Here is a 15223-nt window from a genome sequence, read left to right as displayed (position 1 = left end):
AATTCCATGATCAGAACTCCATTATCATAATACAAAATCTGCAAGAACTTTCAATTCTAGACACGGTCTAAGAAGAGGAAGATCTGTTCTATGTGCACTATTTCTATACTTCCCCATTCTTAAGTTTCGTTTTTGCGTCTTTTACTTTTGGTTTTGTACACCAGCTTCAAACAGCTGAAAATACAATATTTGTGAGTAATTGAAAATATATTTCACAGTGGTTTAGATGGCACTGTAGGACTATTTTCCATTGTTTGTGTTATTTGTTAACATCTCCCCTTCACGTGAGAGATCGCTATCACCTTTAGCTTGTGGATTCAGCCAATCAGACTGTCCCCATGCACCCCACACTCTGCCCACTCTGACCACTGATCACATATCCTGTCATTGATCAGATGCCCTTAGCTAGCTCAGCACTGGCCAGTCAGGTCCGTTGCATGCTCTCTCAAACATATAAGTATTGCCTGGGCCTGAACAGTTTAATTCCATTCCATGAACGTGTTGTTCCCCTTGCATGGGAAGCCGGACTACAAAGTAACTTGTTGTTTAGCTTACCTTTGAATATCTCTATGTAGCTATTGCTAAGTTATATGCTGAAGTTGTTATTAGTATTGGCTGTTATTATCTCTAGCGTAATTTCTATGTGTAACATCTCAATCCAAAATCATGAGCATTAGTATGGAGTTGGTTCCCCATTTGCTGCTATAAATGCCTCCACTCTTCTGGGAAGGTTTTCCACTAGATGTTGGAACTAGAAGTTGACCGATTAATCGGAATGGCCGATCAATTAGGGCCGGTTTCAAGTTTTCATAACAATCAGAAATCAGTATTTTTGGGTGCCGATTTGCCGATTAAAAAAACAAACATTTTATACCTTTATTTAACTAGGCAAGTCAGTTAAGAACACATTCTTATTTTCAATGACGGCATAGGAACGGTGGGTTAACTGCCTCGTTCAGGGGCAGAACGACAGATTTTCACCTTGTCAGCTCGGGGGATCCAATCTTGCAACCTTACAGTTAACTTGTCCAACGCAATAACGACCTGCCTCTCTCTCGTTGCACTCCACAAGGAGACTGCCTGTTACGCGAATGCAGTAAGCCAAGGTAAGTTGCTAGCTAGCATTAAACTTATCTTATAAAAAACAATCCATCATAATCACTAGTTAACTACACATGGTTGATTATATTACTAGATATTATCTAGCATGTCCTGCGTTGCATATAATCTGACTGAGCATATAAGCATACAAGTATCTAAGTATCTGACTGAGCGGTGGTAGGCAGGCGTGTAAACATTCATTCAAACATCACTTTCGTGCGTTTTTCCAGCACCTCTTCGTTGTGAGTCAAGCATTGCACTGTTTATGACTTCAAGCCTATCAACTCCCGAGATGAGGCTGGTGTAACTGAAGTGAAATGGCTAGCTAGTTAGCGCGCGCTAATAGCGTTTCAAACGTCACTCGCTCTGAGCCTTCTAGTAGTTGTTCCCCTTGCTCTGCATGGGTAACGCTGCTTCGATGGTGGCTGCTGTCGTTGTGTTGCTGGTTCGAGCCCAGGGAGGAGCGAGGAGAGGGACGGAAGCTGTACTGTTACACTGGCAATACTAAAGTGCCTATAAGAACATCCAATAGCCAAAGGTTAATGAAATACAAATGGAATAGAGGGAAATAGTCCTATAATTCCTATAACAACTACAACCTAAAACTTCTTACCTGGGAATATTGAAGACTCATGTTAAAAGGAACCACCAGCTTTCATATGTTCTCATGTTCTGAGCAAGGAACTCAAACGTTAGCTTTCTTACATAGCACATATTGCACTTTTACTTTCTTCTCCAACACTTTGTTTTTGTATTATTTAAACCAAATTGAACATGTTTCATTATTTACTTGAGGCTAAATTGATTTTATTGATGTATTATATTAAGTTAAAATAAGTGTTCATTCAGTACTGTTGTAATTGTCATTATTACAAATAAATAAAATCGTCCGATTAATCGATATCGGATTTTTTGGTGCTCCAATCGGTATCGGTAAATCATAATCATAATCGGTTGACTTCTAGTTGGAACATTGCTGCGGGGATTTGCATCCATTCAGCCACAAGAGCATTAGTGAGGTTGGGCACTGACGTTGGGTGATTAGGCCTGGCTCGTATGCGGCGTTCCAATTCATCTCAAAGGTGTTTGATGGGGTTGAGATCAGGGCTCTGTGCAGATCAGTCAAGTTCTTCCACACCGATCTCAACAAACCATTTCTGTATGGACCTTGCTTTGTGCACAGGGGCCTTGTCATGCTGAAACAGGAAAGGGCCTTCCCCAAACTGTTGCCACAAAGTTGGAAGCACAGAATCGTCTAGAATGTCATTGTATGCTGTAGCATTAAGATTTCCCTTAACTGGAAATAAGGGGCTTAGCCAAAAGCATGAAAAACAGCCCTAGACCATTATTCCACCTCCATCAAACAGTACAGTTGGCACAAAGCATTGGGGCAGGCAGTGTTTTCCTGGCATCTGCCAAACCCAGATTAGTCCGTCGGACTGCCAGATGAGGAAGCGAGATACATCACTCCAGAGAATGCGTTTCCACTGCTCCAGAGTCAAATAGTGGCGAGCTTTACACCACTCCAGCCGGCGCTTAGCATTGCGAATGGTGATCTTAGGCTTGTGTGTGGCTGTTCGGCCATGGAAACCCATTTCATGAAGCTCCCGACGAACAGTCCTTGTGCTGACGTTGCTTCCAAGGCAGTTTGGAACTCAGTAGTGAGTGTTGCAACCGAGGACAGTCGATTTTTATGCGCTACGCAGTCCCGTTCCATGAGCTTGTGTGGCCTACCACTTCGCGGCTGAGCCCTTGTTGATCCTAGACATTTCCACTTCACAATAACTGTTACAGTTGACCGGGGCAGCTCTAGCCGGGCAGAAATTTGACAAACTGACTTGTTGGAAAGGTGACATTCTATGAGGGTGCCACGTTGAATGTCACTGAGTTCTTCAGTAAGGCCATTCAACTGCCAATGTTGGTCTATGGAGATTGTATGGCTGTGTGCTCGATTTTTATACACCTGTCAGCAATGGGTGTGGCTAAAATAGCAAAATCCGGCTTCCGAAGTGGCGCAGCGGTCTAAGGCACTGCATCGCAGTGCTTGAGGCATCACTACGGACCCTGGTTCGATCCCAGGCTGTGTCACAACCGGCCATGACCGGGAGTCTCATAGGGCGGCGCAAAATTGGCCCAGCGTCGTCCGGGTTAGGGGAGGGTTTGGCCGGAGGGGCTTTAGTTGGCTCATCACGTTCTAGCAACTCCTTGTGGCAGGCCGGGCGCCTGCAGGCTGACTCTGGTCGTCAGTTGAACGTTTTTTCATCCGACACATTGGTGTGGCTGGCTTCCGGTTAAAGGGGCGGGTGTTAAGAAGCACACTTTGGCGGGTCTTGCTTCGGAAGACGCATGACTCGACCGTCGCCTCTCCCGAGCCTGTTGGGGAATTGCAGCGATGAGACTAGATCAAAATTGGGGGGGAAAATAGTGTAAAATAGAAAAACATTTAAGGGAAAACCACTCATTTGGAGGGGTGTCCACATACTTTGTATCTATAGTGTACTTGTTATTTATGTTGACCATTTGTATAGCCTAATTGTATGGTATTAGGCAACATGTTTATACTCTGCTGTTATTATTATTGGTAGCAATCATGATAGTCGTTACGCCTGTATTACTATGTAGGGATAGTGTACCTATTAAGCCAACCAAAATCTAAGTTTAGACATTTCTAACATATACTGCCCTTAATTTTTGTAAGAAAAGAGGTCATGAAATGAAAGATGAATCTCATGTGAAGAGAGACCAGGGAACCTCTGCACACATAGACAACAGCCACCTTCAAAGCATCGTTACCCATCGCTCCACAAAAGCCACAGCACTTGCAGAGCAAGGGGAACAACTCCTTCAAGGTCTCAGAGCAAATGACGTCACCGATTGAAACGCTATTAGCGCGCATCCCGCTAACTAGTATAGATCATATTGAACAATATTGCCATTTACATTCTGTATAGAGGGAGTGCTTTTTGTGCTACTGTACGCTTTATGCCCACCTGAGCTAAATGTAACATTTTCAAAAATGGCATCCATGTATAACAATGCAAGTTTAATTTAAAAGTAATATAATATAAAATGCATTTAAAATATATTATCTTATTGTAGTTCACCAAGTTATGTTGCTACTGTAAGACTGACATGCAGGAACAACTGCTAGCATGAAAAATAAATATTTTCAATTAGCAAGAAATAGTCGTGAATGCTCATGAAATATGCTATCATGTGCATAAATCAGCACATGAATCTATTACTTTTAGATAGAGTATGATCACTTATCTAAGAAGGTACTAAAAATATCTGGAAAATGTGTTCCTCTGAGGGTCACCTCAACACCCCAAAAATGTTCCAGCTTTGAAATTGGCCACTAGTTGGAACTTACTTAATGGCCTATAACTTAATAATAAAACATCTGATTGGGTTAGAAATAAATAAGTTATGGATATAACAACAAGATAAATTAGTTGTACATTAAACAGCAGAAAATGTCATTTTTCTAAATCCAAAGATGGAAGTGGGCTTAGTTGGTACATGCGCATAATAGGAACGCTTACTCTAATACCTAGTTATTAGATACAGTCCTTAACTAATGTGCTATTGCAGTTCTGTTCCATTTCTATTCCCTGTTGTAGGCCATTTGATATGCATAAATACATTTTGCTTTATTCATTCCATTCCATGTGTATATTCATTATTCCTTTCATGTCTATTATACAACCATCCCCATGTACATCTCCTTATTCCCCCCTAGCTGGGCCGTTATTTTTCACCTATAATGTCAATTTCTATGCATAATATGGGTCATATCATTAAAAGTACCAGAGAGACTACTCTGGAAATGTGGTGTGTTTGAAGTAGGGCTGTCAAAGAATTAAAATAATTAATTGCGCTTAATCGCATGAATTGCTGTAGTTAATCATGATTAAATACATTTTTGAATTTGCTCAAATCTGGCCCTAAAGAAAGATTTTTCAATTAAAAAGCAGTGCATTGGGCCTCCCGAGTGGCGCAGCGGTCTATGCAACATGTGGCTGCGTCACTAGGGATCCTGGTTCGTGCCGGGCGCATGCAGTCCGGTCGCCAGGTGTATGGTGTTTCCTCCGACACATTGGTGCGGCTGGCTTCCGGGTTAAGCAAGCATTGTGTCAGGAAGCAGTATGGCTTGGCGGGGTCGTGTTTTTTCGGAGGACACACGGCTCTCGACCTTTGCCTCTCCCGAGTTCATACAGGAGTTGCAGCGATGGGACAAGACTATAACTACCAATTGGGGAGAAAAATGGGAGAAAAAATATATATAATAAAGGAAACATGGAGCATTGAGTTACAGGCATACTATGCTTTGATTGTAAGGCACGGAAACACAAAATAATCTGTATCAGAAACAAAATGAACCCAGTGTTTAGGCAGACCAACCCTCTCTTATCAATGTTCTTGAAGTTATTCACTTGCTCGCAGGCGCACACACACACACGCGCACACACACACACGCACTGTTATAGCTTAATTCAGCCAGGCGTTCTAAATTACTGTTCTCACAATTTCTGATTGGAGGGTTGAGTAAAGGAAAAAAGAACTGTCTCTATGGATACAAAGAACAAAGATCACTTAAAGTGGAACTGACAGTGTTTTAACTACTTTTCAGATATGAAACAGACAATCATAATATCAGTCACAAAGATCAAATTCCCAGTTTATGCTACAAAACCAACTTTATAAGAGGTTTTAAAAATAGGTTTTATTTGCCTCAACATTCTAATGAGGTACACTAAGGCATTGTTGGCAGAATAGATGGATACAGTTCAATGCATGATTAATATTATTCACCCATACATTTCTTGGTAGTCCAAAAAATATTGCTATCAGGTTGTAAATCACAGCTGGCCAGGTACACTGTTTGCTGCCTCCATTTGGGATGCACTGTTTCAGTTTCAATGACTCAATATGTTGGACAATAACGGATGAATGTAACTAAGGCTGGGAATGTCAACACAATCAAACTAGCAAGGGCAATGATCACAAGTAAGTCATAATGTGGTTAATAGTCTAGCGCATCAACAGTGCATTCGGAAAGAATTCAGACCCCTTGACAATATTCCACATTTTGTTACGTTACAGCCTTATTCTAAAATTGATGAAATAAAACATTTTCCTCATCAATCTACACACAATACCCCATAATGACAAAGCGAAAACAGGTTTTTAGACATTTTTTTTTACATGTATTAAAAATAAAAAACAGAAATACCTTATTTACATAAGTATTCAGACCCCTTGCTATGAGACTCAAAATTGAGCTCAAGTTCATCCTGTTTCCATTTTTCTAAAACTTGATTGGAGTCCACCTGTGGTAAATTCAATTGACCTATATATAAGGTCCCACAGTTGACAGTGCATGTCAGAGCAAACATCAAGGCAAGGGGTCGAAGGAATGTCTGTAGAGCTCTGAGGCACAGATCTGGGGAAGGGTACCAAAACATTTATGTAGCATTGAAGGTCCCCAAGAACACAGTGGCCTCCATTATTCTTAAATTGAAGAAATTTGGAACCACCAAGACTCTTCCTAGAGCTGGCCCCCCCGGCCAAACTGAGAAATCGGGGGAGAAGGGCCTTGGTCAGGGAGGTGACCAAGAACCCGATGGTCACACTGACAGAGCTCCAGAGTTCCTCTGTGGAGAAAACCTTCCAGAAGGACAACCATCTCTGCAGCACTCCACCAATCAGGCCTTTATGGGAGAGTGGCCAGACGGAAGCCACTCCTCAGTAAAAGGCACATGACAGCCTAATTGGAGTTTGCAAAAAGGCACCTGAAGACTCTCAAATCATGAGAAACAAACATTCTCTGGTCTGATGAAACCAAGATTGAATGCTTTGTCCTGACTGCCAAGAGTCACGTCTGGAGGAAACCTGGCACCATTACCTACAGTGAAGCATGGTGGTGGCAGCATCATGCTGTGGGGATGTTTTTCAGTGACAGGGAGACTAGTCAGGATCGAGGGAAAGATGAACGGAGCAAAGTACTGAGAGATCCTTGATAGATCCTTGCTCCAGAGTGCTCAGGTTGTCAGACTGGGGCGAAGGTTTACCTTTCAACAGGACAACGCAGGAGTGGCTCCGTGACAAGTTTTTGAATGTCCTTGAGTGGCACAGCCAGAAAAAAAAACACGGGGCCTTAACGTTAGCTAGATAGCTAACTAGCCGCTAGGAGATAGTCAAGTCATGCCATTGGAGGAGTGGTTGAGTGACTGACTTTTTCCCCTCATATTGTTTTTCAGTAGCTATACACAGCTAGAGATGGAGATGTTATTTGGTTTGCTAGCAAGAACTTGAACGACTGTTATTCAGTTAGCATATCTCTTGCATTTGCATAATCCCTCTGGCTATCTACTCCGATTTCAGAGCACTCTCATCTGAGTGTGCCAAAGCGCAGAATAACTGATGAATGTATGCAAGACAGTAAACGCAGGCAAAACAATAGTTAGTCACGGATACTCTAGATAATATGTTAACAGCCTAGCTAACCGGCTCTACTAGGATGAGTAAAATGGTCAGAGTGAGGTGTTCTCTCATTTGTGTCTGGAAGCAGCTAGCTAGCAAGCTACAATTTCCCATCGTTTATCAGTGCAATTTTGACAGCCAACTACAAGCTGAAAAAGTTTGAGAGGGTGTATCTAGTGCTCCTTCAGTATATTTTAGCTCATCTTGTGCTGGCTAGCATTAATTGTTCTTGTTGTTGTTGAAGTGCATAACTGAGGGAGACAGAGCCTACCTTTTCATGGTTGTTTGATCAATAGTTCCCAAATGTAAGAGGACTCCTGTGGTATGTACACATTTGCAAAAATCCATTCAGGTGTATTTGTGGCTTTTGGCGAATGCGTTCTAATGATCTAAAGGCGCGCTGTTGCAACTTCCTGTAAACACACAGAAGGCTAAAGAAATTTGGCTTGGCCCCTAAGACCCTCACAAACTTTTACAGATGCACAATTAAGAGCATTCTGTTGGGCTGTATCACCGCCTGGTACAGCAACTGCACCGCCCGCAACCGCAGGGCTCTCCAGATGGTGGTGCAGTCTGCTCAACGGATCACCGGGGGCACACTGCCTGCCTTTCAAGAGACCTACAGCACCCGATGTCCCAGGAAGGCCCAAAAGATCATCAAAGACATCAACCACCTGAGCCATGGCCTGTTCACCCCGCTACCATGCAGAAGGCAATGTCAGTACAGGTGCATCAAAGCTGGGACCAAGAGACTGAAAAACAGCTTCTATCTCAAGGCCATCAGACAGTTAAATAGCCTTCACTAGCCAGCTACCACCCGGTTACTCAACCCTGTACCTTAGAGGCTGCTGCCCTATATGCATCAACATGGAATCACTGGTCACTTTAATAATGGAACACTAGTCACTTTAATAATGTGTATATACTGCTTTACTCATTTCATATGTACATGTATATACTGTATTCTATTCTACTGTATTTTAGTCAATGCCACTCAGACATTGCTAGTCCTAATATTATTTTACTTTTAAATTTCTGTGTATTGTTGTGAATTGTTAGATACTACTGCGCTGTTGGAGCTAGGAACTCAAGCATTTCGCTACACCTGCAATAACATCTGCTAAATATGTGTTTGTGACCAATACATTTGATTTGAAAGTGAATAATGGCAAGCCTGTGTGGCAATGGCTTGTTTGCATAAAGGCCTACTGTAGCTCTGGTTGGCTATGGTGCACCAGTCTGCGTAGACTCCGGTCCTGGACAAGACATATGTTTTTATTACGTTTTATTTACTGCAGTGTCTATTACTTGTCCAAACGCACGGCCGTGTTCCCACTCCATATTGATATAGAATTTTCACAAATGCCTTATTATACGTAATTCCCAAACATTCTATGAATTTATGAAAACGTGAAAATGATCTAAGTGATCGCTTGTCAGACATTTTTAAAGAAAGTGTCATATTCTTCCTGGGGGTGTATATGAACAGATTTTAATACGATTTCAGGTTGGTAAAATGCTGTCATTTCCACTTTAAACCTTCCAACAATGTTATGAATTTCACAGAAGACAATAACAATAGGTCAGCCAGGTCTGAGTTCATGTAGGCTGTTAAATCTAGCCTAGCTAGGCTACTTCAACATGAACTAGTCACAAGCTGCTACAACAAGAATTGGGATAAAAATCTTTTGACCTGAGAACTAGAACAAAAACAGTAGCTAAATGGAATAAAATGTTCTGAATTGAGGGAAGTTTGAGTTATATCAAGAGGCACTCAGCCATGGATTTGCAAACATTATTTTGCTTAGCTAGCTCACTAACATTAGCATAACTAGCTACTTCAGTACAAAAATATGTTTTTGCTGTTATTTATTTTTTACATTTAACTAGGTAAGTCAGTTAAGAACAAATTAGTATTTACCATGGCGGCCTACCGGGGAACAGTGGGTTAACTGCCTTGTTCAGGGGCAGAATGACAGATTTTTACCTTGTCGGCTTGGGGATTCGATCCAGCAACCTTTCGGTTACTGGCCGAATGCTCTAACCAGTAGGCTACCTGCCTCCCTTATTTAAAGAAAAGCCTGGCAATGTATTTATAGTTAAACTTTCCGTACATTTTCATTCAGAATTGTTGCTTAAAGCTGCACGCACATGGGAGTTTTGAAACAGACAGCGCTACCAACGGGTCGCTGCCACCGGGTCATCACTAGTTACCACAGTCACAAGGTCAAAAAACCCACCTATTTCTACCATTTCTCTTCTTACAATCTGATTTGAAACCTAACCCTAACCTTAAACGCACTGCTAATCTTATGCCTAACCGTTAAACTAAGAACAAAAAGCAAATAGTTGTTTCATGATGTAATACAATGTAATACTTTGGCAGTCCTAGTTTGAAGAGTATATTGTTTTCAACAATATGTATAAAAAAATAAAAATAATAATAAGTAAAATCAAAAAGGATACTTTTGAGATATTCATATTAATATTTTGGAGGTTGAATAAATTAATTGTATTTCAGAATCTAGACATACTCCAAATTTGAGAGAACACTATAAGGAGTATAGACACCACAATGTTGTCTGTATCATGTACTGTTCACAGAACATAGGGTCTTACATGAGGTATGTATAGGTCTAAAAAGGGCCTAAAATGGCTACTTTGATCATGATTTTCAAAAAAAAAATGGTTTGTGATAGAAAAGTAAAAATCATGTCAAACATCCTTTATACCAATTGAGATTCTATGTGAGAATTGCCAGAACAACCTGAGATACCCTAAATATTTGCAGGCTGTCCTGGCATGGAATCACCCTATAATTGTATCAACATTTACGAACAAGGTTAGTCATGTGTCAAATCCACCTCTATACACATGCTCCCCTGCACCTATACATATGAAAGCTGTCAAACCTTTCATCTGAAATTCTCCTGAAGGGACATTTAAATGAAGAGCTTGGTCAAGTCTGCTCAGATGATCAAACTAACTAACATTCACTAAAATGATCTGTATCAAACAAACAAATATAAACCAAATAGAATAACATACACATTAACATATAGCCGAATTGAGAGAATGTGTAAAAAACATATTTCATTTCCATTGTATAGAAGGGAAGGTGAGAGTACAGGACAGGCTACTTTTAGTTTAATTGCGTTTGACTCATCAAGGTAATTCGATTCGTGCATCAATACAATTCATATAATGTAGGCTAGTCTACACGAGACTTTCGATTAACCTACTTATTATAGGTTGGGCCTGTGCTATGCCATTCGGTACTCCTAGTTAATACGACTCTAGGCAATATTTGGAGAAGGCCCATCAATGCAACGAAAGGAAAGACAGTCCATCATAATCGCAAAGCAGTGTTTTGTGTGTAACACGATTAAGGTTAGATGCTGGAACTAAATTGTAACACAAAGTGTTACTTTTTCGAAGCATCGAACGTCACCGTAAATTACCAGCAAAACTATCGCGACTTGCGAGCTGCTATGTTAGTTATCAAGCTAACTAACTTTTTGACAAGCGTAAAACTACTTCAAGGTTCTTTGAAGTTACAACACTTGATATAATCATATTGACGTAGTAACTTAGTTGTGCTCTCAGAACACCATGGATGACGAGGTTTTTCAAGAAAACTCAATGGAAAAATGTAGCTACAGTGTAGCCTATAAGCTACAAAACATGCACGTCAGCTTTAAAATGTACGGTGGACCTATAAATGCAATGTACACAGCTAAATGTGTTATTACAAATGTAATAACACATTCATGCTGGACACAACAAATCGCACATAGACTAAATAGCTCGCCTACACCAGTTGCAGTCAAACACTTTTTCACACTTGAAAAGCCGACAGCCAGAACGTTTTTTCTGCGTTTTCTTTTTACCAGAGGGATGTGGAGTCGCACACGTATTTCGAGCATGTTAGCCGGGAAAGTTAGACCGAATTTTAATCTACAGTAACTAAACTATAACTTCAAACCACTTCTGGGCCTATTCTGAGGCATTCGCTTACCGTCTCCGCCGCCGCTCCCCGGGCCACCTTCAACACCCGAGACACAGCCACCGAATCTCCACAGGGCCGTGGTGCTGAAAGAAGAGCGGAGGGAGGGGGGTGACTTCGTGAACGGAGTTTCTACGGCACTCTGGACTTCTCTGTTTTGACTCGAGTGGGGGGTTACTACAGCCCCCCGCTGTTTCAGAGACACGGGAATTATTTTGACAGCTCTTCTTCTTTACCCCCTCTACTCCCACTGTATTTTCTCTTTTCTTTTCTTACGTCCAACAGACACCAATCAAAATACTGTCACAGAATATGGCGGCTGCATATGCGAGCGCCTATCGCGAGACTATTTTTTTCTCCTAGGGGAAAGTTTTGTTAGGGGAGAGGAAGTATGATTGCTACATGCTTTGTAGAAGCAGACGCAGACAGAGAATGAAACGTTTGTGGTAACCGGTAATGTTATTTGAAGGGAAACTGTCAACAGGCGTGTGGAAGAAATACAGGTGGGGTGGTAGAGGGTGCTTGATAGGTCTATGTCTAGTAATCTCAACTACTGAGAAAGTTAGTTTACAATAGTTCCAGTCACCTACAAAATGATTGACAATTATTGTAGGTGACTGCACCTTTGATAAAGATAAGAAAAAAATACAGAATAAAATAAATAATACAGAACTGAGCTATATTGTAGGCCAAAAAAATAATATTATGTTATTTTATATTATATTACTAGAATTGATCATAGTAATAGATTTTTTTTCACAAGTAATAAGTTATTGGCACTGTTATGGGATAGTTTGGCAGCCCCATGCATCTCAATATAAGAATATTAGCAGGCTGGTTAATCGTTTTCATAGCAGCACCCCTAAATATTCTTATAAATAAAATAAAACAACAAAAGGCCTCATGGCCACCAAACCAATGTGCATTAACATTCTATATTTTGGTCAAAGCAATAAAAATAACTAGGGCTATACAAAACTTAGAGAAATGTTGGGGTTAAGTGGGTTAAAATCTTCAGAGAAATCACAGAGACTGCACAGAGGAACATGTAAAAATGCAGAATTTTGGCACTTTAGCAAGTCTTAATTCATATTAAAAATCGGATGTATTGAATTGTCCATGTGTTCTATATTAAAGGGCACGTCAATTAATATAACATGCTTTTAAAATGCAATATTGGTGCACAATTTCTACATAAAATATAAAAGGGACACAAAAGGGACTTGTGGAATGACCCACCTGCTGTAAAATATGGTGGTGGATATTTAACGTTATGGGGCTGTTTTGCTTCCACTGATCCTCGAGCCCTTGTTAAGGTCAACGGCATCATGAACTCTACCAAGTACCAAGACTTTTTAGCCAAAAACCTAGTTGCCTCCGCCAGGAGGATGAAACTTGGCCACAAATGCATCTTCCAGCAAGACAATGAGACCAAGCACAAAATCAACATTTTGCAATGGCCGTCTCAATCTCCTCAATCTCCGGACTTGAGCCACATTGAAAACCTGTGGTTTGAAATGAACAGGGCAATCCATAGCACAGACTGGAGGATCTGGAAAGGTTCTGTATGGAGGAATGGTCTAAGAGCCATCCCAATGTGCTCTCCAATCTCATTAAACATTATAGAAAAACGCACAATGTCGTTATTCTTGCAAGGGAAGGGTGCATAAAGTATTGAAAACAGGGGTGCCAATACTTTTGGGAGAAAAAGTATTAGTTGTTAAGCAAAATCTTTTTCTCTGAGGAATTGTATTAGTATAAAATAATATCATTTTCTAAATTTTTTGGAGCATGCAATATAGCTCAGTATTGTAACTATTTATATTATACTCTTTTTTTGCTCATCTTTATCAAGGGTGTCAATTATTTTGAAGGTGACTACACTCTTAGAAAAAAAGGGTTACAAAATGGTTATTTGCGGAGGGATAGGGTTCTACCAAGAACTGTTTTCATCTGAATAACCTTTTTTTTGGAAAACAAGGGTTCTTTGTAAGGCAATGGGTTCTAAGAACCGTTTTGGAAGAAAGGGTTCTTGAATCATTCTCCGTAAGGCAAGAAGGATTCTTTGGAAGACAAGAATAATTCTTTGGAAGGCAAGAAGGGTTACATAGAACCCTTCTTAATCTGAGTAAGCTTTGTTATTGTTGTTTTTTTCTTTATTTTAAATAGTGCCTCAGCATTAGGGTTTACCTCAGTGTTTAAACTTTAATATCAGGAGTTTGAGTAATCTGACACATTTAAAAAGATGTGAGAATGTTTAAAACGACCCATTTTATGAGAATATTTGTGCATGTGTCTGGTATAGCCTTAATCATTTTACATATACAGTACTGACATAGTTGATTTATTTGCCATTATTTATGACTTTCAAATTAGTATTTTCTGTGATTTTATTGAGCAGAGAGTAGGAGATTAGAAGGAAATTAGTGAACCAGCAGTGTATTGTGTCGTTTACAGCAAATTGGACAGTTTTACCTAGTATTGACTTTTTCGTTGTAACATGTCTAGTGTTGATTGTGAGTTCAAGTGGAACTGACAGTGTTTTAACTACTTTGCAGATATGAAACAAACAAACAACCATAATATCAGTCAAAAATATACAATTCCCAGTTTATGCTACAAAATCTACTTTATAAGGTTTAAAAAATAGGTTCTATTTGACAAAACATTTCATGACGTAGAGTAAGGCATTGTTGGCGGAATAGATGGATGCAGTTTAATAAATGTATTTGTGATCCAACAAATATTGCTATCAGGTTGTAAATCACAGCTGGCCTGGTACATTGTTTGCTTTCTCTACCCATTCAGTGTGCACTGTTTCAGTTTCAATTACTCAATATTTTGGACAAAAATGGACGAATGTAGCTAACTAAGGCTGGGAATGTCAATACACTCAAATTAGTCAGAGCAATGATCACAAGTCAGTCATAACGTGGCTAATATGCTAGCCTATTTATTTATGAGGCTATTTATTTAGCATGCTAAAAACACAGAACCTTAGGTAGCTAGCAAGCTGCTAGGAGGTTGTTATGCAATCGAGGCCATTGAGAGGAGGACGGCTCATAATAATGGCTGGAATAGAGCAAATGGGATGGCATCAAACACATGGAAATCATGTGCTTTATGTATTTGACACCATTCCACCAATTCTGCTCCAGCCATTATCACGAGCCGTCCTCCCCAATTAAGATGCCACCAACCTCCTGTGATATGTCATTGGAGGAGTGGGTGAGCGGCCGACTTTTCCCCCCATATCGTTTTTCTGTGGCTACAGCTAGAGATGCAGGCGTCCTTTGGTTAGCTAACAAGAAATGTGAATCACTTTGCTAGCTAGCTATGCTCAACTTGTACGTCTGTTAACCAGAGTTAGCATATCTCTTAGTTGTCAATCAAATGGATTTGGCATCGATCAAATGGGCTGGAAGGCAAGTTCCCATTCAGTTGTCAAAACGTGTGTTGGACAGGCATGCATTGGCAGGCAAGATGTAGAAGGGAGAAGAAGCTACTATCGTTTATCAGTGCAATTTTGAAGACTGAAAAAGTTTGAGAGGGTTTCCCTCGTTATCAACGGTTCCCTCGTTAGCTTTTAGGTAATCTAGCCCTGGCTAACATTAATTGTTGATCTTGTTG

The 15223-nt window shown here is 40.4% G+C and overlaps 1 protein-coding gene across 14 annotated transcripts in view; it reads right to left on the bottom strand.

Annotated features, from left to right (window-relative positions):
• The window catches only part of LOC112217538 (TGF-beta-activated kinase 1 and MAP3K7-binding protein 2), a 72087-nt gene extending 60161 nt beyond the window's left edge, over positions 1-11926 (bottom strand). For 11 of the 14 annotated variants that reach the window (XM_024377872.2, XM_024377874.2, XM_024377875.2 and 8 more), the window contains exon 1: positions 11606-11926. The gene's annotated coding sequence lies outside the window, so the exon portion shown is untranslated. The remainder of the gene's footprint in view (positions 1-11605) is intronic. The other 3 variants (XM_024377878.2, XM_024377879.2, XM_024377881.2) reach the window with 1 other exon arrangement.
• Between the last annotated feature and the right edge of the window lie 3297 nt (positions 11927-15223).

Source organism: Oncorhynchus tshawytscha, linkage group LG18 (genome assembly GCF_018296145.1).
Source record: "Oncorhynchus tshawytscha isolate Ot180627B linkage group LG18, Otsh_v2.0, whole genome shotgun sequence".
NCBI lineage: Eukaryota > Metazoa > Chordata > Actinopteri > Salmoniformes > Salmonidae > Oncorhynchus > Oncorhynchus tshawytscha.
The sequence above is the reverse complement of the archived record's forward strand: the minus strand, read 5'-3'. Positions and strand labels throughout refer to the sequence as shown.